The 24,971-nt window shown below is 33.9% G+C and overlaps 1 long non-coding RNA gene across 1 annotated transcript in view; it reads right to left on the minus strand.

Annotated features, from left to right (window-relative positions):
• Nucleotides 1–539: 539 nt before the first annotated feature.
• LOC129143788 (uncharacterized) overlaps nucleotides 540–24,971 on the minus strand; it is a 188,965-nt gene continuing 164,533 nt past the window's right edge. Inside the window, exon 5 of the long non-coding RNA XR_008547653.2 lies at nucleotides 540–2,180. This is a non-coding gene — a long non-coding RNA (uncharacterized LOC129143788). The remainder of the gene's footprint in view (nucleotides 2,181–24,971) is intronic.

The following is a 24,971-nucleotide window of genomic DNA, read 5'->3' on the forward strand; positions in this document are numbered from 1 at the left end:
TGAAATAAAATATTTTCTTACAATTTATATGTATTGTTTTAAAATGGCTGTACTGTTTAGGTTAACTACTTAATAAATAAAATTGATTAGTATTTATTTTATGGAGAAGAACCATTTTTTACTGTACATAAGTGTATGTGCTGTACATTTATTGGAAGTACAGTAGGTTTATTTCACCACAGACACGTGAGTAATGCCTTGCACTATGATATTATGATGGCAATGACATCACTAGCTGGTAGTGATCAGGCCAGAGTAAGGACTCTGCTAGCTGCAAAAGTTTGGGAACCTCTGGTCTACAGCAAAAGTGCTGCTCCCAGATATCTCAATCCTGAATGTCAGAATAGTTCTCTATTCTTTTCATATCCAGAGAAAACATTTTGCTACTCATTTTCGTTATTTTTCCACCCAAGCCACAGTGTACATATTAAAATTCTCTCATTAAATGTTCTTTCAGCTTTGGAATTTCACTCTGAGCAGTGTTTTAGTTAATGTCTGTAATAGAAAACAAACGAATAACATCATCAACAACAACAAGGAAAAAGTTTCTGGTCTTTATTCTCCTAATATCAATATTTTTTCTTCACTGTTTGTTACTCCTTGAGGTTCCTGAAGTAAACTAGAAAGATGCCTTGGCACAACACTCTGCCAATACATAAGGGGATTCTATCATTGCAAGTAACAAAAAAAAAACTAATGAGAGGTGGACCTGGCAGCATCTCAAATCTGTATCAATGTTATGCATTTTGAAGAAACACAATTTTATTGGTAAAAATAAATCCCTTTAGATTGAACTAATTTTAGTCTATGTACTTCACATAGGCCTCTGTGTTATGATACGGGAGCAGAAAGAATGAGGCTTCTTCACAGTAGACAGATTGCAACCTTCACTCTAATTTGAGAGTTTCCCTCAAATCTCTCTGTCCAATTGACACCTGTGTTATTTCCCATTGTTAAGTTCTGAAGGAATGAATGTTACAAAAGACCTGGGTGGTATGATCACTAGTCTATGGCCAAACACATACCAGAATTATGGAGATCAAATATAGCAAATGGAAGAAGGGGAAATAATTCTAAAACAATGAGAGAAGTATTCAACCCACTTTTCTACATAAGGCAGCAATATGTTTAACCGCACAATGTCAAATATTGAAAATATTTCTTACCCTTGGGGAAGTAATGATGTCAAATATTCGATATTTTATTAGGGATTTTGGAAAACTCCCTAGATTTTGACTGCAGACATCAAAATGAAAATAGAGGCTCAAAATCAGTCTGGGAGTTCAAGAGGGGTGAATAATGCTCAACTGACAATTTTCTCTCCATCGTTTTCCTCTCCACAAAGCCCATTTCTATTAAAGGTAAATGTGTCTCCCCTTTATGTAAGTAGTGAAGACCTCAAAGCAGTTTTGATTTGTGCAGCTTCTCGAAGCTATTCCAAAAATTCTCTGGACTACAGAGAATCTTTGCTTCATGTGAGTACAACTGAAAGGTGCTCTTATAGTTTCTTTTTATTTTTTAACAGCAACAAAGAAACTTACTACCCCAGATTATTAATTCAAGTTTTAAAAACAGAAAAAAAGTTGAAAATTTCAATTTATGTTTCTCTTTTACCCCAGAATTTGACACAATACATATTCCTAATCAATATTTCAAGTATCTTAATATCCATTTTTACTCTATTCTTAAGTTCAAGCTGTCTGATTTCCACCCTCTGTTTAGCAAGCTCTGTGTAAAAGATAATTTTCTTAAGCATCTATGTTTCTAGAGATAGTCCTGAGGATATGGAGGTTAAGTGCTAAAAATGCATGTGAAATGCATAGGAAAATATTTGACACACAGCAGGCACCTAGTGGAACCTATAGATGCAAGCATTCCTCCCCATTAGAAGTAGCAGTTGGCTCCCCTTGGGGACTTGTGACAGTTTCATTAAGGTATAAACCCTTGGAAATTCTGGTGAGGGGGAGGGAATAAATCTCCTTCTGAGATTGAGGAAAATTTTCCAGAAGTTCATTTCAGATGATCTTGCTTATGTCTCATTGGCTAGAGGTGGTTTATATTTATGGTGCTCCTAAATTATTGTCACAAAATGAGAACGGACTTAAAATGGTTAGCTTAGAATAGTGAGTCTCCTCTTGAAACTCATCTTCATCTGGAGATGGACAAATGAAATCAGAGTTCTGTTTAGAAAGAGAGAGAGGGGAAGTGACTGTCAGGTTGTCAATGTGAATTGTAAACTGCATAATATACTTAATTTGTACTTATCTCATGTTCCTAGCAAGCTATAACTAAACAGAGGTGGTGCACTCTATCAGGCATAGCCTCCACTTCTCTGTGAACAATGCACCCCAACTTTATGCAGGAAACTTTCTAAAGAGGGTTTGTACATTCTTCTCTGTCTTGACTTCACATTGTCTCTGAATGTCTCTATCCATAGGGTTCCCTAGACAATTTTTACCATTGAGATTCATGCTTTGCATTTTTTTAACTTATGACTCTCCCTTCAAGAAAAACATTTTATCCCTTTGTGCTCATATCTGCCTTAAGTGATTTTAAATAGAAAGGGTTCTTAACTTTTCTCAGTGACTGTGCCCCGGAGTACGGCTGCTTTGCCAAGGTCTGTTCTTAAGACCTTGCTTTACTTCATCTTTAAAATTTACCATAAGTGAGCAATTTGTGCTACTTCAACAATATCAAAGGCATTCATTTCTGTCCTTTATTTTTATTCAGCAGTGACATGTTTCACTTATGTTCCACTTCCCATTTATTTTTCAACTATATCTGTAAGGAAGACTTTTAAAGTTATTAAAATGTTAACTGTTTCCTAAGAGCGTTCCTTTGTTATGGCCCGAAATCTGTGTCCTTTTATTTGTCTCTCCTGCCTTTAGGCACAGATATTTGTTTTGCTAAAATTTTTCTCCATATTTTTCATTGAGCATCCCTCACAGTGAAACCTATGAATTCTACAAATTCTCACGTTGATAGAAACATTCATTTTTCAAACAAATCTTTTCTATCCTCTCCTCCTAAGTTGTATAATTCTACCCAAGAGGTATCATTTATCCATTTAATATCTCTTCCCTCCATGGAATCCATTTATTGTTCTACCTTCCTTCCCCAAAGAAAGATTTGTCTTCCCTGAGACATACCTCATGCTTCTAAGTAATAGATGTCCCTCAGGATACGTATATAACCTATTGTTCTCCTACCTAAATGTTTGGATTTGTTTTTCTTCTAATACCATATCAAGCATTCTATATTGAGAATAATACTAGTCTTTTCCCAGGAAATCTGACATGATTTTCAGGAACCTATAAGTGTTTTTCTCCTAATCAGAAAAGAGAGGGACAAGGCAGTTGTCCGGGAAAATATTAACACCCTTATAAGATAAAAACACATGAAAGAGTTTCTTTAGCAAGTAAGTGTCTCAGAGAATAATTTCACTTTTCTACCTGAGATTTCCCCTTTTCTTCTTTTGAAATGCCTTGTAATTGTTCTCTTGAGAATACACTATCAAATCTCTGAACCTCCAATTTTCCCCAGTTCCATATTGATGAGCAATTTATCATTGAATAAAACACATTCACAGTTATGAATGTGTTTTATGTGTCATTATATACATATTTATCCTATTCTTTAATATTTCAACTCTTATACTAAGGAAAACTTTCAATTCCTACTGTGAATACTATTTTCTGGACCTACTAATCAATTTATTTTTAACATTAGGTTAATGTAATTTTAAAATACTGGAAGCATTCAGAAAGTTGTGTGAAATCTTGCTTCTACTCATCCCTCTTCCTCTATTTACTCCCAAGTGCCCTGCCATGGGCACTTTTATATTCTTGCAAGAAATTATTCAAAAATAAATTATCTTATTACCAAAGAAATGCTCACTGTTTCTATCTGATTCTTATATGGAGATGGCTCTGTAACTTACATTAATTAAAAGAGAATTTATCTCCTGATTGTTGAATATTTTTGACACTATTAGTACTATTGTCCTCCTGCATTTTAAACTTCAGTTTTCAGGTTCATTAATACAGGAATTTATTTCTCTTTCTCTCTGGACTTAATATCCATGCCTACCAAGTTTTATCTTTTCTTCCCTGCCTGATTTTGCTAATGTGAGCTTGTTTTCTTGGTAGCATACTGCATATTGCATGTCCAATCAGTGGCTACTTAGGAGGCTCTGCCCACATTTTCTCTCTGTTGCCTATTTTTTCTTTTGTGTGTGCTACTAAACATATGCAGCTTTTTAACATTGAGGGGCTTTAATTTATCAATAAGCAACTACTATTTTATACAGAGATTCATGCATTGAACCTCACTTCAGTTGCTTAAGATGTATGGGGACCTTTTAATATCAATTTCTATATTGGAATCAGAACCCTCCCTGTTTGTTTTGCTTCTAGATCTGGATACAATTAATCCCATAGTTTCAGTTCCTACATACTACTGTCTACTTTTGATCCATAGGCATATTTCTCTAACATTAACCTACGTAATTCTTTGGTCACTTTCAAATTTCATATCAATATAAGCTTGTTTTGGAAAACCCACCCAAATATACACCCTGTGCCTTAATGAAAAGAGGTAACTAGGAATTAAGTAATTAGGTATCAACCATATGTCATATTTTTAACAATACCACTCATATTCAATTTCAGATCCATGCAAGTTTACAGCATAGTATCCTTCAACCTTCCGCAAGTACAACACAACATTTAATTATACAGAATTATTTCTCTTTATCTTTTTGGCAACTGCAGATATTTTCAAATGCGATTTGCAATCTCTATGCTTAAGGTTTTTTTAGAAAGAGGATATTTCAAGTGAAGATTGACAAGAGTAAAATGTTTCTTTCTAATTTACAGATGTTAAAGAACAAAATGAATTTAGAAGCATTTTCAATAAACTCTTGGGAGCTAGGTACCTGAAAAGTCTCTGTTGTTACTAATGAAAAAAGCATAAAACATTCTGCACATATCGTTTATTCATTGTGTCACATTTAAATGTTACTTTGGTGAATATACATACACAACATCTAAATCAAGATTTCAAGAAAATTAACAATTATTTTGCCCATAACATCTTATCAATTGTGAGGTCACTGTAGTAGCTATCTTCTAAATCCCATGAAGTATAGGACTAGAGTTATCTCTATTTAATACATTATCTTATTATTCAAATTATTCTTAAATCATTATTTGTAAGATTCCCAAATTAGGCATTCTGACATTGACTCAACTTGAATATAGCAAAGATAAATTATTTATATCTTTACATTGTTTCCTGTAATCGATGTTGTCACTATGATGGGCATTATATATTTTTCGCTGTCTCTTTTCACAAACTTCAAATATTATGAAAGCTTTAGCTCATTCTTATGATTTAACTCTTCAAGCTAAAAATACACAAAGGATATGAAAGGTAAAGATACATCCTCTGAAAGTTTATAAGCATAAAGTGTATTAATTGAATTTTCTGTTTTTATACTTATTTCCCATTGTGCATTATATTTAATTTTGCCCTAGAACTTTTATGTTCTTTTTGGTTATGCAATATGAATAATGGTATTATAAACAGGCTCTTATATGATATGGAATGAGAGGATTAAATATGCCCTGACTAATCTTAATTTTACAGTTATAGTAACCAATAAATATTCAATTTATTTTCAACTAAATTTTGTTCAGGTAAAAAAAAGATAAAGTTTGAATATGATTGTATAATTATGATAAATAAAATGCCATAAATTTTGTGCTATATTAGATTTCAATTTCAATTTTCATATCACACCCATATTGATTTCACTTATAGAAAGGTTTAATTCTTCCCAATCAATATTATTTTTATTTTAATATTTACTATTGCAATTTTTTTGCTCCAAAACAGCGTTTTTTTTCTTTTTTCCTCCACCATCCCAATACAGTATTGAACAGAAGTAGTGTGAAAGGGCATCTTTGTCTTGTTCAATATTTCATCATTAAGTATATTATTAGCTGAGGTTTTATGTGACAGCTGTATATCGACTTGAGGTAGTGCTCATATTTCTCAAATTTTCTGAGGTTGTTGGCTATGAGAGTGTGTTGAATTTGGTCCAACAGATTTTTCTTAATTGTTGAGATTATCATATGAATCGTGTTATATGTTGTTTTAATGTGGTATATTAAATGGATGTAACCAATCTTCCATTTCTGGGATAGAAATTAATTTGTCATCTGTCAGAAATACATTGCCAAATTCTTTGCATTAATAATTTCATAGGACTTTTACATCTAAATTCACAAGGGATGGTTCTCTGGAAATTTTTTCTTGCAGTTTCTGTCAGGTGTTGGTATGAGTTTTGTACTAGGTTCATGAAATTATTTGGAAAATGTTCCAGTATCCTAATGGTGATTGTGTGAGATTAAAAGTGTTAATTTCTTAAACATTTGGCAGAATTCAGTAGTGAAATATCTTGGTCTTGGGTTTTTTTGTGTGTGGAGATATTTTGTAATACAAATTTAATTTATTAAATATACATGTGACTACTTAGAATGTCTACTTATATTTGTGTATGAGTAAGTTGTGTTTTACTGAGAAATTTATCCATTTCATCTAGTTGTTGAAGTAATTAGCATACAGTTATTCAAAAATTGGGATAAATGTATTCTTTCATTGTCTGGAGAATATTTGGTGATATTCCATCTTTAATCCTTGATATTAGTGTTTTCTGTTCTCTCTCTTGTTCTCTATTAGTCATATTTAAGGGTCATCATGTTAACAAACCTTTCTAAAGTATCAGATTTGTTCTCTTTGTCTCTCTACTATCCATGATTTCTGCTTTTATATTCAATTTTTTAGTTACTTATACTTACTTTGGTTTAATTTGCCTTTTTGTTTCTACCTTTACAAGATGAAATAAAAATCTCTGGTTTTCAAGTTTTTCTCTGATAAAAGAACATAAGGTTATAAATCCCCCTTTAAAGGATAATTTAGATGCAACTCATGAATTTTATTATGTTCTTTATGTATTCTGTTTGTTTCGATATACCTTATAAGCCATTTGTGACATCCGCTTACCCAAAAGTTAATTAGAAATATGTAACTCATGTGTGGTCCAGTATGGTTCAATATATTGTTTATATTCACAAAATAGCAGTGTGCACTAAAAAGAATGTGTGTTTTTTAAGGTGTTGGATGTAATGGTTTACAAAAGTCAATAAGTAAAGTTTGTTGTTAGTATTAAGATCTATAGACTTAATCTTTTTGACTACTTGTTCTACCAATTGTCAAGACAGAAATGTTACAATCTCCAACTATTGTTGTGATTTTTCTATTTCACATATAATATTTTTATGTCGTGATTGCATGACCTTTTATCTTTATGGATTATCAGAGAGAAAAAGAGAGAGAAAAAATTAATCCCACTAAAGAAAAATTGAAATGATTCTAGAAGTCTAATGTAAAAAAACAAAGTAATTTCTGACAAAAGTTGTAAGATGCTGCAAGAATAAGAAGGTAAGTGGTAAATATATGAGCAAAATATGCAAATATTTACTTAAGAAATAACAATATAATGAGTGATTAAAAATTTGTAGAATGCTAACTTCTAGAGAAATTAATAAAAATACAGCAGATATATTAGTTTAAAAGCTGTTCCATATTTAGATGAAAATATAATAACATATTTATGTTATGTATTTAAATCCAAATAACATATTTATGTTATGAATTTAAATCCAAATTCACAAAGATTCTTAAACATATGTTTAAAATAGGGTACAATCATATCATATATCCACCAGAAGAACTATAATTAGAAGACTGACTTGGTGATATTTTGGAGCAAGAAGACCTCTCAGGCATTGGTAGTGGTAATGTAAAATGGTAAAATCTCATTGGAAAAAGCTCTAGACGCTTCTTATGAAAAATACACTCACCCTATCATACACAATTGCACTTGAAGGTATTTCCTTACCAGAAACAAAAATACTTGCTCACACAAAACTTCTGTAAGAGTGTTCATGACATCTTTATTCATAATCCACAAAACTGGGAACTACCTAGGTGTCTATCAACAGGAATTGATCAACAAATTGTGGTATAGTCTTACAATGAAATACTACTCATTTCAATGAATTAAAAAGGAAGAAACTACTAGTATAACAATAATATAGGTAAATCTGACAGATGTTATGGTGAGTGAAAGACACCTTAACCAAATGAATACATTATGTATAATTACGTGTATTAATATATTAAATTTTAGAACAGGTAAACCTAATTTTCAGTGGGAAAAATAATGATAATGGTTGTCTCTGGAATGAAATGGGTTAAAAGTTAAAGACTGATGTGAACATTTGTTCATATTTTATACAGTGATAAAGATCTGGATTAAAGAATATGCACCTGACAAAAATAAAATAATGTAAAAGAAAGATTTGTGTATTTCATGCAATGTAAAGTTTGTTTAAATACCTATAAATAAATATTGAACTATATATTTAAATATATATGCTGAACTTAAGGTGGAATTGAACTGCTATCAGCAATTTTCTTTGAAATACAACACAAACTGTATTCATTGATAGAAGGTTGGGTAGATGAATAGATACGTGAAGAAACAAGTATAGTAAAATGCAAAGGTTTATTCTAGGTGCTAAATATGACAGTGACCACAGTAAAACCTTTTAAACTTTGCTATAGGTTTAGTTTTTAAAACAAAGTATTAAAGAAAAATAGAGTGAAAATATGACGAACTGACAATCATTTAAAACAATTGAGTTTTAAAGCTTAGCACCAAATGAGTAAAAGAGTAATAAAGTTGGACAACAGCAGCAACCACTTTAGTGGTTAATGCTCTTCTTCCCTTATTAACTTAAAATATTTATTTTCTTTCAGAAAGAAGATTCAAACTGAAACTACATTAGGCAATTCTTTGTATACAGTTTTGCCCTTGGTAAATATGTGGCCAACAGAAAAACTAATTTTGTTTTTCTGTTTCAGAAGAAGGGATGTTTTATTATAAGCATCTTTTTAAAGACACCTACTGACCAAGAATAATATTGATAGTGAGAAGGAAAAGAAAAAGGTAACAGCCTAGAATAATCAATAAATACACATGAAGCAGATGGAGAAACACATGATAGAAACACCCATTTATGCCTATTATTTAGTTATAAAGAAGTTACATACTTTACTTTCTCTTATGTAATTTGGAGCCCACTTTGCTCAATATCTGAATTGTATGAAGTGATAATATTGATTCCCAGTAATTCTAAAAAATAGGAAAGCACATTCTCCAAGCAAATTTCTAACCATGAAATAGCCAGAAAAGGCTCCATCTCTTCCCTCATTGCCACATATAGGCAATAAAAATTACAAAATTGATAATTTATTAACTCATTTTTCTAAACATGTATCCAAAGTCCATTTTTGTGACAGTAAATAATCTCTACCATTGCTATTAATATGTTCATTAGAATACAAATAAATGGACATTTATTAAGTAATTAATATGTGATCGATACAGCAACACATTTTCTATTCCTTTCCTCCATAGAGTGAAAGAAAAATGTAGAAATAAAAATAATTAGAAAATAATCAATTTAAAAAAATGGAGCTGGCCACACATGCAGAGACATTGCAAACTAAAAATTATGAATTCTAGTGTGAAGAAATAGTGACATCATCATAGAAAAAATGGGAACTTAGCTAAGCTTTACTAATAGCATTTGGCAGAAAAATATATAAAAGAGAATGTAGTATAAAATTTAAAATATTCTTCCAAAAAGAAGAAAGGAAAGAGAGAAGGCAGAGAAAAATATGTTTCCTAGAAAGAGAAAGGCATGTTGAATTTATTTCACAAGCTTCTGAAGTTGACCATATATTAGATTAGTGATTAAAAAAATAAAAATTAAATTTATCCTTTTTAACTCTCTCTACACACCCTAGCCACATACTTGTACACACAAATCCCCTTATTACATTTGTGAAAAGCAATTTTAAAGCATCTCAATGTTGTATCTTGATGGCTTTTTAAAACTTTAAAAAATATAAGACACTATTTCAAAGCATGTTGTATCATATATACTAAGTGATGTTTGATGCATTTAAATTATAAATATTTTATTACGCAATTTAATTATCTTTTTTCCAAAAAATAAGTAATGGTGTTGGAAAATGACAAATCATTACAGTTGTTTACCTACTTACATATCGCTAAACACTAAAACATGCAAGTAATTTCAAAATTAAATTACGCTTGATAAGATTAAAAATCTACATACAACTGAAGACTTTTAAAACACAATATTTTGATATATTCTTAAGTATACCTACAGAAAAGTGGTATTAGTACTTTCAATATAAAGGTAATTTGTTGATGTTTAGAAAAATTTTACATGTATATACTTGTTATAGATTTGCAATGGAATGATTTTTGATATGTAAAAAGCTGAGAACTTTCATTATATTGTTGGGTAATTTTGCCCTGGAAGTAAAGCTCAATTCTGCTGATGTAAGTGGAAATACTCTTTTCAATGTTTAAGATTAAAACACTTTTGTGTAACTTAAGAAAAAAAACTTTTTATTAATAAATTTCCTTTATTTAATGTATATTTTATCTGAGGCTCCAAATATTCGGTTGATGTTTATAACTAGAAAATAATTATTTGTACTTTGCCTTCAATGCAGCAAGTACTGAGTGGGAATTAAAATTATGTAAATATTTAATTAATCTATTTGTTATTTCTACCTTTGTTTATTAAATGGGCTCTGAGATCTTACAAAAGTGTTTAAACAAATCAAAACAAACATATGCCCACACAATAACAAAATGTGTAAAACATATTTCTTACAACGTTTGGTACAGTGTACGGTACATCATTCAGTGAAGAGTCCCAAGTTAATGGCTGTCTTATTAGCTCTTTCTATATCTTTTTATGTGCCTTTAAAATCTTGATGCCTTTTTAGTTTAGTCCAGCACTTCGAAAGCACTATAGTCATCATAGAATATCTTAAAAACATGTTACCATTTAGCGCAAAATGTAGTGGCTATCACTCAGAAATAATGAAAAAGCCTAGTAAATCTTTTGGGATCTTATTCTCATGGTTTACATTTCCAATGAAAATAGGTCCCAAATTCTCAAAAGAATACCTGTAAAGACACCAGGAAGGAAAAGTCAAAACACCACTAACCTTTGTCATGCATGCCTAAAAGAGGATATGATAATTCCTGATTTTTGTTATTTTTTTCTTTGTTTCTCATTTGGTAATTAAACCAGTATCACTTATTTTTGGATTTTGTTATGAAAGCCTCACATTCTTGTCACTAATTTCAGTTTTAGTTAGCCTAAATGTCAAGCTTCTAGAGCCAAGAAGATTCCTAAATACTCAAAGATTAAAAACATGCTTGTTTAAATTAAAATAATAATAACAATGAAGAACATTAATAGAAGAAATGTATTATATTGTTCTTATAATATATTTATTATATTAAAATCATTACTTATTTCTTTGGCTTTACTGCAGAGCATATAGCCAAAGGAAAACAATTTAAAATATGACAGAAAAAATAATAGACATATAGATTGACAATGTGAAATATCTACGAGTCCTAGGATGTTAGACTTCAGAAAATAGATGTCTAAAATTATCCAAAATAATAATAGTAATAATAATAATAATGGTAGAAAAGAGTACCAGTCTTTAGATTAAAAATTCCCAGAAAGCCAAAATATTCAGTGAAAGAGAAGCATAATTAATATCTTCTTGATATGCACAATAATGAGGATAAAGAAAATATCAAACAAATCTTCTAAAAGTAAATAATAATAATAATGGTAATAACAATGGCAATGTTAGCAAATGGTTTGCTAAGCCCTTTCTCTATGCAGGAAAGCATTCAGCTTAGCAAACCATTTGCTAGATAGGCTCAATTCAAGTAGAAACAGGAGATCATATGTTGCATCAAGTTGAAATACATCAATGCATATTTCCCGAAAACAAAATTGACATTTTGGTTTCCAGCTAATTCCTACATTCGCTTATGCAAAGTTTCAGAACTAGGAAAGCGGAGGGATAATTAAATGGGAATTTTAAATCCTATAACATAGATTTGTATTTTGCATTGTGATTTAAGGTAATGGTTATATGTATGGACTATTGAGTCAGCCTTCTTGGACATGAATTCTGGCCCTGCCACAGATCGGTTCTGTCTGTTCAACTCATTACTCTGCTTGACGCTGGTTTGCTCATGTGAAACATGGAAATTATGAGTACTTAGCATACAGGTTTTCTGTGAGTATTAAATAAGATATTGTAAAGAAAACTCTTAAAACAGTCTTGGGGTCTGGAGGGTTCTATATACATTAATCAATACTTTTTATTACATTAACCAGAAATTGAAACTCAATTGCTTGGAAGTCTTCTATAATCATCTCTATATCACTATAATGATAAAGTTCAGGTTCATCAGGTGAAGGAAGAGTGAAGCCTGTCACACATAGTAGATTCAATGTTGGTGGCATCTAGTAGATTCAAAAATAGAAATCTAAGAGAGAATAACTAAATTATTAGTTTTGCAGTCTTCCTCTTTTTACATTTCATCAAAGAGGGACATAATCCTTCTTTCCTGAAGATAAGTGACTTAATGGAAGGAGTAGATGGGTGTGTGGCAGACAGTGATAATTTCTTCTAAATATACTGACTTGGGAGATTGAGAAGAAGGCAATTGTCTGACATAGTCATCAGAACCTGTTTTCTACCACTAGAAAAATGTTTCCTGATCTTCCAAATCATTATTCCATATCAGTTTTCTTGGGTTCATTCTTGCTTATTTCATTTTACCTTATGTCAGGGAGTGATTTTATCAGCTAAAATTTAAAGAATTGGCTAACAAAATCATTTTCAGATATATTTCTATTAATCACCCTCAAATACCTTTATCAGTAAGTAGATGAATTGAGGCCAAGATATCTTATTTTGAGAGAGAAATTTTAAACAGATCCTTCATTATAACAAAGCAAACATCAATGGCATCTCATGGTATCACTGGAGGAACATTTATAATCATGCATTTTTCACAACCATTCTCACGTATTATGATGTTACTTGTAATGTTTACAATTATGAATTTTTGTATGAAGTTGGACTTTTCTGTTTGCTGGTGACAGATGGCCAATTTGAACTCTAATAATGGGAGGTATTGACTCATGAAACTATTGGCTCATAATTTGAAAGAGAAGCTCAGGGCCAGCATGACACATTATGGTGGCCTTCTGTCCTAATTTGTCACTTAAAGTCCATTTTATTCCCATTAGGACATGTTAAATTTATGTTTCAAGAGCCCTCAACACAGATTTTCTGGGTCCCGACACTTAAGAGAGCAAACCACCATGGCACATGTATACTTATGTAACAAACCGCACATTCTGCACATGTATCCCAGAACTAAAAGTGAAATTCAAAAAAAAAAAAGAGAGAGATTCAGTATAAAAGAGAAAAGCATGTTGATTGCCTCTAATCTTACAAAAAATTGTTCAATGAATTTCCAAGTAGCCCACTTCAGGTGATATGTCCATGCATTTGATCATTACCTGAGCTACAGGTAAGACAGGTCTGCAGAAAGGAAAAGGTAATGCTTGATAAACACATCAGTACATTTCCACTATACCTTCCCCAGTGTTACTGATTACATCTAATCTCTATTTACCCACCTCTGTAATGCATGCTCTTTCCATTTATAATAAGCATACTCATGATATTTCATTAATGTCTGCCTTTATTATTAATATGTACATGTACAAAGGGCAGGCAGGCATTGTGTCTGTTTTGCTCCTTGATGTGGTCCCATTACATGGCATATTGACAGGTTTATCATTTGCTCTCACATATTAATAATGAAATAACTGTCTTTTTTCATTCAGTTCATACTAAAAGTTCAGATCCCAACTTGTATTATGTATTATTGAATGCATTCTATATCTGGAAATTACAACTTGTTCTAACAGTGCTTTGCTGAACTACTCTGCTGCTTCTGTTCTTTTCAAAACAATGAAAAATAGTACTTTAAGCCTCATTTTTTTTACCTTGCAAGTGAAAGGGAATCTCTTGCTACATGTGGAAGCAGCTCACGAAGTACTAATGGAATCTAGCCTCAGTAGCTGCTATCATGTTTAAACTAATTTTCATTGTCAAAAAACTTGAGTAAAAATTTAATATATTCCCAAAGCTCATTTGGATTGTCTTGAATACTCTAGATTTTATGACTGGCAAAATCACCTAGGAAAGAAAAATTTCTCCATTTAACAGTAGTCATCAGTCATCAGATGCTAAGTATAGTACAGTGTTCCACAATTCAGATTGTTGCCAGGCCAGCCTTACTTCTATTAAGAATATTGGCTGTGGGGGGAGCAGGGGTTGGGAATGGGAAGGGCAAAGATGACCAGAGTGGAGAGGTGGAGATTTTCTTTTAGTATTTTTTTGGTTATTTTGAGAAAAAAAGAAAACAAACAAAAACACTGATATCACATGAAAACTTTCTAAAGCCTAGCAAATTAGACAGCTTTTTTTTATTTTTTATTTTTTTACATATGTAACAGTTTATGGCACAGGGGAAGGGATTCTCTCTATATTGGTGAAGCAAATTCAGTACAGCTTGGTGCTGGTCAATACTACCTTAGTAGACATTGTCAGGTGTCACCAGCATTGAACTGGCACTAGCTGCAATAGCAGCATAGCAGGATGTGAAGGCAACTCTGAACATCTTTAGCCCACTGAAATATTAGCTAGGGGATTTGCTGGCCTTTAGAGGCCTGGAAAAGTAAATTTTATCAAAGAGAAGCAGAGTCAAAGCAGAGGACAAGGTAAAAGGTGATGCTTCTGTGTTAGCCGTGATCATAGGATCACAACCCCTGTGGACCTAAAGGAATAAATAGGACAGAAGTTTTGAAAGAGTCCTCTGGATAGAGACACATAACTTCTCTCAGTTACAGAAATTGTGACACTGTATTTACATTCAGGCTACTATGTCCTAAAATAACAGGGTTCCTTATACAATATGTTTCAATTAGGTCACAGAGTTGTTGTGAAGAGATATATAAAGTTGGACATTGCATCGATTCAAATGGTAAAACATTCTGCCAAAAGAGAAGATTTATTTACACCTCTCTATTTAGATGTCATGTAGGAAATATAGAAGAGTAGCTAGTTAGTTTCATTTATCTATTCTAAAAGCAGACAGTGGAATACATTTCAAAAAGTATATGTCCATTTGGGGAATCTATCACAATTTACCAGGAAGCAGAAAGACTTGAGGAGAAATTAGAAAATTCCAGACTTCATGAGTCTCTGTAACGTAAAAGTGTTTTAAATAACCAAGCTGTCTTATGTTTGATGTATTTTCCTTTGGGGCTTGAGTCATAAACATAGATATATGGAGGGAAGAATTTTATATCAAGTTTTAATGAAAGGTTAATCACTTCAGCATCAATAAGTCATTTACTAGGAAAGACATTCTAATTCATAACTGTAAGGTTTGATATGTGTTTCCATTTATTAAGATGTAGGGAAAGAAAAAATGAAAATAACCAAACTTTAAATGTAGCTATTAACTTGCTTGGTGTTTCATGATGCTAATAGATTCCTGTCAAAATAGAAGCTGACTTCAGATGACCTTGGTTGAAGTTGACTAGCACTGAAATTTAATTAACTGCTGCATTAGGGTAGTAATGAATACACTTTATTGCAGGTTAGTAATAACCAGAAGAGACAAAGCCCAAGGGTGTAAGTTTTTAAGCATGCTGCAGAGATAGCAGAGGAGTAAAATTATATGCAAGCAACTTGAAACTTCTTGTAATAAATTGCTTCCAATATTATAATGATATAGACAAAAAGCCATTGATACTTTAAGGAAAATCTCAGAGCAGCAAGTTGCTGGGGAAAGTTTCTTTACACATATGTAAGAATGTATGAACATTAATAGTAGATTAGAAGAGTGGCCAAAATGGTTCATGCTTCCTTATGCCCACACTCTTTGCAGAGTGATTTGCAAGTCTTTTCTTTAAAAGGTGGAGACTCTTTCCTTACTCCTGGAATCTGAGCTGATCTGGTGATTTGCTTTGACCAGAGCGAACGACACAGAAGTGATGTTATGTAACTCCTCACTTCAGACTTCAGAGGCCTTGCATGCCTCTGCTCCCTTTCTTGGACTCCTGAAACTTCCATATGAATAAGAAAAGACTAGCTTCCTGGAGATGAGAAACCAAATAGAACAGAGTCAATCAGCTGGTTTATGTCATCCAAGGCCCAAGGCTTGCAAAAGAGCCCATACAAGCTCCACAAAGACAACCCTCAACATATCTTTGAGCTAACCACCAAATGGAACAGAGTCAATCAGCTGGTTTATGTCATCCAAGGCACAAGACTTGCAAAATAGCCCAGACAAGCTCCACATAGACAACCCTCATCATATCTTTGAGCAATCCATCAGCTGACTGCAGTAGATACATAGCCAAGGACATCCTAGAGCTGGCATGCCCACACTGACTCAGTGATTCCTGAGCTAAACAAATGTTTGCTTTAAACCATTGAGTGTTGCCGTAATGTTACATAGCAACAGAAAACTGATGTGGCTGATTATATTGTGTTTGAAAACAGGAGTTTATTTGTTAAAACATTGGGTTTTCTCCTTCAAAAAATTATTGAATCCAGGAGCTGGTTTTTTGAAAGGATCAACAAAATTGATAAACCGCTAGCAAGACTAATAAAGAAAAAAAGAGAGAAGAATCAAATAGACGCAATAAAAAATTATAAAGGGGATATCACCACCGATCCCACAGAAATACAAACTACCATCAGAGAATACTACAAACACCTCTACGCAAATAAACTAGAAAATCTAGAAGAAATGGATAAATTCCTCGACACATACACTCTCCCAAGACTAAACCAGGAAGAAGTTGGTCTCTGAATAGACCAATAACAGGATCTGAAATTGTGGCAATAATCAATACCTTACCAACCAAAAAGAGTCCAGGACCAGATGGATTCACAGCCGAATTCTACCACAGGTACAAGGAGGAACTGGTACCATTCCTTCTGAAACTATTCCAATCAATAGAAAAAGAGGGAATCCTCCCTAACTCATTCTATGAGGCCAGCATCATCCTGATACCAAAGCCTGGCAGAGACACAACCAAAAAAGAGAATTTTAGACCAATATCCTTGATGAACATTGATGCAAAAATCCTCAATAAAATACTGGCAAACCGAATCCAGCAGCACATCAAAAAGCTTATCCACCATGATCAAGTGGGCTTCATCCCGGGGATGCAAGGCTGGTTCAATATATGCAAATCAATAAATGTAATCCAGCATATAAACAGAACCAAAGACAAAAACCACATGATTATCTCAATAGATGCAGAAAAGGCCTTTGACAAAATTCAACAACCCTTCATGCTAAAAACTCTCAATAAATTAGGTATTGATGGGATGTATTTCAAAATAATAAGAGCTATCTATGACAAACCCACAGCCAATATCGTACTGAATGGGCAAAAACTGGAAGCATTCCCTTTGAAAACTGCACAAGACAGGGATGCCCTCTCTCACCACTCCTATTCAACATAGTGTTGGAAGTTCTGGCCAGGGCAATTAGGCAGGAGAAGGAAATAAAGGGTATTCAATTAGGAAAAGAGGAAGTCAAATTGTCCCTGTTTGCAGATGACATGATTGTATATCTAGAAAACCCCATTGTCTCAGCCCAAAATCTCCTTAAGCTGATAAGGAACTTCAGCAAAGTCTCAGGATACAAAATCAATGTACAAAAATCACAAGCATTCTTATACATCAACAACAGACAAACAGAGAGCCAAATCATGAGTGAACTCCCATTCACAATTGCTTCAAAGAGAATAAAATACCTAGGAATCCAACTTATAAGGGATGTGAAGGACCTCTTCAAGAAGAACTACAAACCACTGCTCAAGGAAATAAAAGAGGATACAAACAAATGGAAGAACATTCCATGCTCATGGGTAGGAAGAATCAATATCATGAAAATGGCCACACTGCCCAAGGTAATTTATAGATTCAATGTCATCCCCATCAAGCTACCAATGACTTTCTTCACAGAATTGGAAAAAACTACTTTAAAGTTCATACGGAACCAAAAAAGAGCCCACATCGCCAAGTCAATCCTAAGCCAAAAGAACAAAGCTGGAGGCATCATGCTACCTGACTTCAAACTATACCACAAGGCTACAGTAACAAAAACAGCATGGTACTGGTACCAAAACAGAGATATAGATCAACGGAACAGAACAGAGCCCTCAGAAATAGCGCTGCATATCTACAACTATCTGATCTTTGACAAACCTGAGAAAAACAAGCAATGGGGAAAGGATTCCTTATTTAATAAATGGTGCTGGGAAAACTGGCTAGCCATATGTAGAAAGCTGAAACTGGATCCCTTTCTTACACCTTATACAAAAATCAATTCAAGATGGATTAAAGACTTAAACATTAGACCTAAAACCATAAAAACCCTAGAAGAAAACCTAGGCTTTACCATTCAGGACATAGGCATGGGCAAGGACTTCATGTCTAAAACACCAAAAGCAACGGCAACAAAACCCAAAATTTACAAATGAGATCTAATTAAACTAAAGAGCTTCTGCACAGCAAAATAAACTATCATCAGAGTGAACAGGCAACCTACAAAATGGGAGAAAATTTTCACAACCTACTCATCTGACAAGGGGCTAATATCCAGAATCTACAATGAACTCCAACAAATTTACAAGAAAAAAACAAACAACCCCATCAAAAAGTGGGTGACGGACATGAACAGACACTTCTCAAAAGAAGACATTTATGCATCCAAAAAACACATGAAAAAATGCTCACCATCACTGGCCATCAGAGAAATGCAAATCAAAACCACAATGAGATACCATCTCACACCAGTTAGAATGGCAATCATTAAAAAGTCAGGAAACAACAGGTGTTGGAGAGGATGTGGAGAAACAGGAACACTTTTACACTGTTGGTGGGACTGTAAACTAGTTCAACCATTGTGGAAGTCAGTGTGGCCATTCCTCAGGGATCTAGAACTAGAAATACCATTTGACCCAGCCATCCCATTACTGGGTATATACCCAAAGGACTATAAATCATGCTGCTATAAAGACACATGCACACGTATGTTTATTGCGGCATTATTCACAATAGCAAAGACTTGGAACCAACCCAAATGTCCAACAATGATAGACTGGATTAAGAAAATGTGGCACATATACACCAAGGAATACTAAGCAGCCATAAAAAATGATGAGTTCTTGTCCTTTGTAGGGACATGGATGAAATTGGAAATCGTCATTCTCAGTAAACTATCGCAAGAACAAAAAACCAAACACCGCATATTCTCACTCATAGGTGGGAATTGAACAATGAGCACACATGGACACAGGAAGGGGAACATCACACTCTGGGGCCTGTTGTGGGGTGGGGGGAAGGGGGAGGCATAGCACTGGGAGATATACCTAATGCTAGATGACGAGTTAGTGGGTGCAGCACACCAGCATGGCACATGTATACATATGTAACTAACCTGCACATTGTGCACATGTACCCTAAAACTTAAAGTATAATAATAAAAAAATAACAATATAAAAAAATTGGGTTTTCTTTCCTTACTACCACCTGAAAGACACACTCTAGCCCTATAAGCGTTTTAACACATTTCTAGATTAATTTCACATTAATTTTTGGTAGAGAGTATGATTGGCACAGGTGATATTTATAGGTGGTAGTAACAGGATTAAATAGAGTAAGAAAACCAAATTTCTAGATGAAAATTTAGTGTATAATAGAAAGGAAAATTAGTCAGGTTGAGACATTTAATTTATTTTATGCTCATATTACCTGAGATAGAAATATATCATGACCTTTTGTTTCTCACTTTTCCTCTAGATTAAAATGGAACTGAAACTTGTAGATTGTAGCAGTCCTGAGCTTTCAGGACCTTTCCTTCCTATATCCCCTTGGCTTTTGTATGTCAGATTCCTATTATCTCAAGTGTGAAGTATGGCAAAAACGCACTTTAATGATTTTCTCAAACCAACCCTCTCTCTTTTTAAGCCATGTATCACCCAGTAATGATTTTCATCCTGAGCCAGATTTAAAAGTTTCATTCTTCGGTTATGATCCTTCAAAGGTTGCTTTATTGCATTGTATCAATATTCCTTCATGATCCCATGCCATTTTAGTTTCTCTGTCTTCCACTTCTCATTCATTGCTCATAAAACCTTAGATGAAGTACTCTTTCCAAATGTGTCATGAAACTTTTAAATTTCTTTAATTTTAGGAACAAAAAATTATATACATGTCTATGTTTCTTCTTTTCCTAGAATGCTAAAGAACTCAAATTCAACTGTGTATATTTGAAAAACTATATTTCAAATATGTATATTTGAAAAACTATATTTCAAATATGTATATTTGAAAAACTGTAATTTTTAATAAATGAAAACAAAATTAGTAAGAAAATAAGTAAACTTTCAAAATAAAAGGCACAAGGTGATTAAAAATTGCTGCAGTTGGTCAGAAATATGAGTTTCAGTTACAAAATGTGATGCTTGTTTTGGCAAAGAGAACTAGGGCCTCAGATATACCTGAAAGAGTGTGAAGAGGTTGGTTACTACAGAGTATATTGCAAGTATATGAAAGTAATGAGCTTAGTCTTAGAGGCTCTAACAAAACAATTACCTGAAAAGAGCAGTTAGTGAGTAGGTAAAAAAAAAAAAAAAAGAAGAAGAAGAAAGAAAGAAAGAAAGAAAAGGGTTACCTGTGAGAAAACATTTTAATTTCTAAATTTTCAAGGCATGATAAATCTAAGTACAGGTAGCCAGCCTGAGGATGTAACAAACTGCACAGCTCATGCACCTAGAAGGTCACGATAAGCAAACAGAATGTAGAGGAGGGGGTCAGACAATAAAGAAAGTTTTGTTATTGGGAAATTGAACCTTAAGTGGGGAAGGGGACAGGGGTACAACCTTATAAGGGAGATAATAAAACTTAGGTGATGTCAGGGAAGATTGTAAACCCATAGTACTCGACCAGTGAGGAACTGGGTGAGGGAGTTATGAGCTAGGAGATAAATTACCTGCTGTAACTGCCCCAGGGGTGCCTGCCTACCAGGCACCCAATCTAGCAAAACCACCATTAAAAGTCTCGCTTCCACTGTTCTTTGTGTCTCCAAGTCTACTCTTTGGGTTTGGACAGGTGAATGTATGTTTCTCACATAAGAACAGTTGAAGCAGTCCATAGTATTGTGGCTAATATCAGATTGTATAGTCAGAGTGTCTGGATTTTAATCCAGTTTCACACATTTACAAGATATACAACCTTAGGCAAATGTCTAACATGTCTCTGTGTTCTCATCTGTAAATAAGTAATAGCTTTACCTTTTAGGGTTGTTATAAAGATTAAATGAGAAGATTTTATTTTGTAAAATAATTATTTTCTAACTTCTGGACATTGGCCTAAGCAAAGGGTTTATGATTAAGTTCTCAAAAGCAAAAGCAACAAAAACAAAAGTAGACAATTGGTACTCATTTTAGCTAAAAATCTTCTACACGGCAAAAAGAAATAACAGACAACCTGCAAAATGGAAAATAATATTTGCAAGCTATGCCTCTGACAATGGACTATCAAGAATCTGTAAGGAACTCGGCTGTGCATGGTGGCTCACGTCTGTAATCCCAGCACTTTGGGAGGCTGAGGTGGGCAGATCACGAGGTCAGGAGATCGAGACCATCCTGGCTAACATGCTGAAACCCCGTCTCTACTAAAAACACACAAAAAATTAGATGGGCGTGGTGGTGGGTGCACAAAGAGATACTATCTTACACCGGTCAGAATGGCAGTTATAAAAAGTCAGAAAAGAACACATGCTGGTGAGGATGCAAAGAAAAGGGAACACGTAGACATTGTTGGCTGGAATGTAAATTAATGCAACTTCTTTGGTAAACAGTATGGATATTTCTCAAAGAATTAAAAATGTATCTACCCTTCAATCCTGTAATCCCACTACCAAAAGGAAAATAAACCATTATATCAAAAAGATACCTGTATTTGTATGTTTATTACAACACTATTCACAATAGCAAAGATATAGAAACACCCTTAGTGTTCATCAATGAATGATTGGATAAGTAAAATGTGGTACATATAAATCATGGAATACTACTCAGTCATATAAAAGAATGAAATCATATCTTTTGCAGCAACGTGGATGGAGGTGGAGGACATTATTCTAAGTGAAATAACTAAGAAACAAAGTCAAATACCACATGTTCTCACTTCTTGGTGTGAGCTAAACAATGACTATGCATTGACATTCTGAGCTGAATAATAGACATCAGAGACTCAGAAAGATAGGCGGGCGGGAGGAATGTGAGGAGGGATGAGAAATTGTCTATTGAGTACAATGTACAGTATTCATGTGATAGTTACAGCAGAAGCGCAGACTTCATCACTGTGTAATATATCCATGTAACAAAACTGCACTTCTGCCCCCTAAATCTACACAAATAAATAACATATTAAAAATGCAAAAAGCTATTTTAACATGGTAAACAGGTTATTTAAAAATGAAGTACAATATTTTAAAATATTTTATATTCTAAAATTTTTGCCTTGCTCACTTTTTCCGCCACATTCACCTCCCTGCCTTAGAGTATTTGGATCCTCTTTCAACAGATCTCCTGATGTGCTCGTTCATTTCATTCATATCTGTTCAAATGACAAATCCTCAGAGTGTTCTGGCATCATCTCTCCATTTAAAATGGAAGCGTTTCCTACTCTCACCCTCTTCTACTCTGCCTTTATATCTCTACATAGTCCTTATCAATATCTGACATCATATTCTGTGTTTAGTTGTTTGTTTTCACTCTGTTTTTACTAGAATACAATGGGGCAAATGACAGTAGATGTTTTGCCTTTGTATTCTTGTTATTCACTGATTCAAATCCTTCTACATAGAAAAATGTGGCTTTTAAGTTCTCACTATTTGTTCAGTATATGTTGAATAAATAAAATACTTTAAAAGACATTTCTATTTTTTCTCACAAGATTTTAAAAAGACCAATGACAAGATTTTTTTGGATGTGCAATCTATATATGAATAAGAGGAATCTAACACCTACAAAGAAAATATTTTATTTAATATACATTTTCAATAAGGGACAGAAACTATAGCTTGATTATCACACTTTTAATTTTTTCATGTAATTAAGTTATCAAATCACATAGATATTTTAGACTATAATTTATAACAGCTAATTCCTTAAATGATTTTACTTAATAGAGTGTTCCGGAAATAAAAATACATTTTATTTTAATCAAGTAATACTTTTGGATTGTGTAAACAAAAGGAATAGTACCCCTATTCTTTGTTATATCTCTATCTTTGATGGATAACTAATTGGTGCCTTCGCTTCAAATTTGAGCAGAGTTTCTAATTTGGAACTCAAAGCTAAAGTTAATTCCTAAAATTTTCAAACCAAATTCCTCACTTTTTAAAGAAAATGTTTTTTGTTTTGTTTTGTTTTTGTGATTTAGGCCTGAGGGGAGAAAAGCAGCCAAAGAGTAAGGTGCAAGAAAGTCACCCTAAGTCTCCTTCCCTATCTATCCTATGGAACAAAAGTCTTAATCTTTCTTTCTTTCTATTTTTATTTATTTGTTTATTTTTTCTTTGAGACTCGGTCTCGCTCTTTCACCTGGGCTGGAGTGCAGAGGTGCGATCTCTGCTCACTGCAACCTCCACCTCCCAGGTTCGAGTGATTCTTCTGCCTCAGCCTCCCAAGTAGCTGGGATTACAGGCATGCACCACCACGCCTGGCTAATTTTTGCATTTTCAGTAAAGACAGGGTTTTGCCATATTGCCCAGGCTGGTATTAAACTCCTGACCTCATATGATCTGCCCACCTCAGCCTTCCAAAATGCTGGGATTACAGGCGTGAGCCACCGCACCTGGCCAAAAATCTTCATCTTGTTAGGGGAAGGAAAACAAACACTGCAGTCCTTAGGACACTGAAGAACATCTATTGCAGTTGGGACAAGGTAGTAAAATTAGAAAACAGACCACTTTTGGGAGAGAGGCAGGAACAAAATCTGTAGCCAGAAATACAGGACGAACAGGAAGGGCAGGAACACTGAGGGGATCACTCTCCCTGAGGCCAGGGTCAGAGTGCCTGCCTCAGACTGTGGCTTAATTTGAAAAACAGAATGGATTTTCCATGCCCTCCAGAGTTGGAAGACATAAGAAAGCCATTGGGTAGGAAGCACTGAGTAACAAGCAAGAGTGGAATATTGCTGGTACAGAGATAGGAATAGGATAAGGATGTCAGAAGGGACATTCTCTGAGACACCACAAGAATGGAAAACCTAGAGTGAAAGTGTCACAGCTAAATATGTAAGAAAAAATGCACTAGGGAGTAGAAGGTAAGTATAAAAGAGAGATAACTTCAAGGAGACTGATAAAAAGCAATAATATCTGTAATGGAATAAAAGCTGAGGCCTGGCACGGTGGCTCACGCCTGTAATCCAGCACTTTGAGAGGCTGTGGTGGGCGGATCACGAGGTCAGGAGTTCGAAACCAGCCTGACCAACATGGTGAAACTCTGTCTCTATTAAAAATACAAAAATGAGCCGGGCATGGTGGTGCACACCTGTAATCCCAGCTACTCAGGAGGCTGAGGCAGGAGAATTGCTTAAACCCAGGAGCACGAGGTTGCAATGAGCTGAGATCACGCCACTGCACTCCAGCCTGAGCGACAAGGTGAGACACATATATGGAGATGGTAGATAAAAGTAGAGAGATGAGCAAAACATGTTATTTTACATGGCAAAAATATGTTTTGGGAATGGAACTATCTTATGTATTCAGAGGGTAAGTTTTTATGCCCTGACTCTTC

The sequence above is a fragment of the Pan troglodytes genome, chromosome 3, assembly GCF_028858775.2.
Source record: "Pan troglodytes isolate AG18354 chromosome 3, NHGRI_mPanTro3-v2.0_pri, whole genome shotgun sequence".
Lineage (NCBI taxonomy): Eukaryota > Metazoa > Chordata > Mammalia > Primates > Hominidae > Pan > Pan troglodytes.